Here is a 2974-nt window from a genome sequence, read left to right as displayed (position 1 = left end):
GCGCGCCCGGCGCCGCCCCGCCCCGCGCACGCGCGCGCTCCTCATTGGCCGGCCGCGCACGCGCGCGCGACCCTCATTGGCCGGCCGGGCGGGCGCGCCACAACTCCCTCCCCCTTCTCCCCCGCGCTGGCCCTGCCCCTCGCCTCTCGCGCCGGACGTGGCGCCTCGCGACGACGTCACGTCAGGTCTGGGCGGGGGTGGGGGGGGGCGTGGCATAGCGCCCCCTGGCGGCCGCCCCCGCCCCGCCTGAACCCAGGAGGAAAATGGGCATTTCCAGCAGGAAAATGGGCTTTTCCTCGTGGTTTTTTCCCTCCAATCTGGGAAGCAAGGAAACTGGGCAGTTCCAAAAAATGCCAAAAAGTCTCCTTGGCTGAGTTGACCCTCAGGGATGATGTTTCACTTCATGGAGCTCAGGTGATGTGAGCCTCAGCCCCGTTCTCCAGGGGTTTTTCCGTGATTTTGGGCAGATTGTACCAAACTCCTGCATCCTGCCCAGAGCCCATCTGGTGTGCAGAGTGCCTGGTACACTCCCAAACTCACCACAACTTGTCTGGGATGTGTCATTTGGACAGACGAGAGAAGAAATCTTTATTAAAAGTTTGATTTTCACACCACAGCCTGGTGCTCCACTTGGCTCGGGAGCAGCTGCTGATGGTTCCCCAGGGCTCGCTCAGCCTCGCACTTGAGCAATGGGATTTCATCACTTATTTCCAGATCTGGGACCCCATTCTGCCACACTGGCTCACAATCAGACGGACACAACCCAAAATCAGGGCTGGATCTTGTTTCTTTCACACCTTTCTATCAAAAGAAGCATCAGCACCTGTCTGGTGATTAAAGAACCACTTAATCCCTGTGGTGTACCCACATAAAATTATGGCAGCTGAAAAAACCCCAATCTTTTCTCACTGTGAACATCACCACAATCACCATTATTGCTGATTTTTTGGGGGGATGACCACCAGCTACTGGTTCTTGTGCCCTTCCCCAAATCCTTGTGCGCTGTGGGCATCAGCAGATGCGAGGGTGAGCCAGTACAAAAGGGAGCTCTGGAGTTTTCCCAAGGAAAGCAGGAGGACAAAGCACAATGGCAGCATTCATCCTGCCTGCAGTGCCATCCTGCCCTCATTGTTCTGCAAAACAAAACAAATCCAAGAGGGACGCGGTCGCAAAATGACTTCAAGTGTCAAGAATTGCTCTGCCAGCAAAAAAAAACCAGGGAAAATGGAAAAATATTAATTAAAAAGCGTTGAGAAAACCACTCATTAAGAAACGAGTTGCTTGAACTCTAGAAAAGCAAAATTATTGCTCAATTATTGCTCTCAGAGATGGAGAGAGGCCAAGAGCCAGGGAGAAGAAGCTGTCCTGCAGCAACACCAGTGGTCTGAGCTCCTGCAGATGTCCCTGCTCTGAGCCTGGTTTATCATTTATATTTATCTCCAGATAATTCCCTCATCAGCAGCTGCTTTTCTGAGCTGTACTCCTGCTCTATAAACTCACAATGTTAGCACTTCTTTCATCAGGCAACAGATACATCCCCTGATGTAAAAGATGTTGAAATGTCTGGTCTTTCACCTCCTTTTTAAGTGAAGAAACTGCCAACAAGCAATTTTTTTTATCGTGAATTATCATAACTGTTGATTGTGTTATCCCTTATCATTGCTGCTGGGTGTAGAATCACCTTCAGTAATACAATAATTAATAAATTAATATAAAAATTCATTTCTCTAAGTAGGCAGTGTCTCTAAAGCAAGGAGACAGCCCCTGGATGGGGATGGGGAGGCAGGAGGGACCCTCGCTTCTTTTTTGGGGGTGAAAATCACAAAATCACAGAATCACAGAATGGTTGGGGTTGGAAGGGACTTCTGGAGATCATCCAAGGCAGGGTCACCTGGAGCAGGTGACACAGGACCACATCCAGGTGGGGCAGGAATATCTCCAGAGAGGGACACTGCAGGTTCACAGCTCTGCCACCCTCAACACAAAGAAATTCTTTCTCATGTTGAGATGAAACTTGTTGTGTTTTAGTTTATTCTCCTTGTCCTGTTGCTGGGCATCGCCAAAAAGAATCTGGGATCATTCCCTGGCACCCCTTGGAGATGTTTCTATGGATTTGCTCCAGAGAGAATCCCATGAATCCATAGAAATAAAATAAATCTGGAACTCTACCGAAGGGCTGAATTCCGAGAGGCTTTTGGAGGCTCCTTTTCCACAGAGAACGATTCCCTGAAGGCTGGAACACTTTCCATGGCGATTTAGGTGTTTATTGTGCCTGAAGGTGCCAAGGGTGCAGGTTTATTGTGCTTTAGGCATTTATTGTGACCGACTGTCCCTCACAGATTTAGATGTTTATTGTGACCAATGTTCCCTCACAGATTTAGACGTTTATTATTGTGACGACTGTCCCTCACAGATTTAGGTGTTTATTGTGACGACTGTCCCTAACAGATTCAGGTGTTTAATGTGACGACTGTCCCTCACAGATTTAGGTGTTTACTGTGACGACTGTCCCTCACAGATTTAGGTGTTTATTGTGACGACTGCCCTCACAGATTTAGGTGTTTATTGTGACGACTGTCCCTCACAGATTTAGGTGTTTACTGTGACGACTGTCCCTCACAGATTTAGGTGTTTATTGCGGCTGAGGACTCCACAAGAGCAGGTTTATCGCCATTTAGGTGCTTATTTAGGTGGCTGAAAGTCCCACAAAGACGAGGGTTTAACACTATTTAGGTGTTTATTACGACCAAGGATCCTACAAAGGCGGGTTTAACGCGATTTAAGTGTTTATTGTGACCGAGGATCCTGCACGCGCGTATTTATCACAATTTAGGCGCTTATTGTGGCTGAAGGTCCGGCAGAGGCAGGTCTATTGCAATTTAAACGTTTATTATGACCAACAATACCCTAAGCCCAGGTTTAACCACACTTCAGGTGTTTATTTATTTACTACCACCTCCGCCATCGCGGCCGC

The sequence above is a fragment of the Haemorhous mexicanus genome, chromosome 22 (genome assembly GCF_027477595.1).
Source record: "Haemorhous mexicanus isolate bHaeMex1 chromosome 22, bHaeMex1.pri, whole genome shotgun sequence".
In the NCBI taxonomy this organism is placed as follows: domain Eukaryota; kingdom Metazoa; phylum Chordata; class Aves; order Passeriformes; family Fringillidae; genus Haemorhous; species Haemorhous mexicanus.
This window is presented reverse-complemented; position numbering follows the sequence as displayed.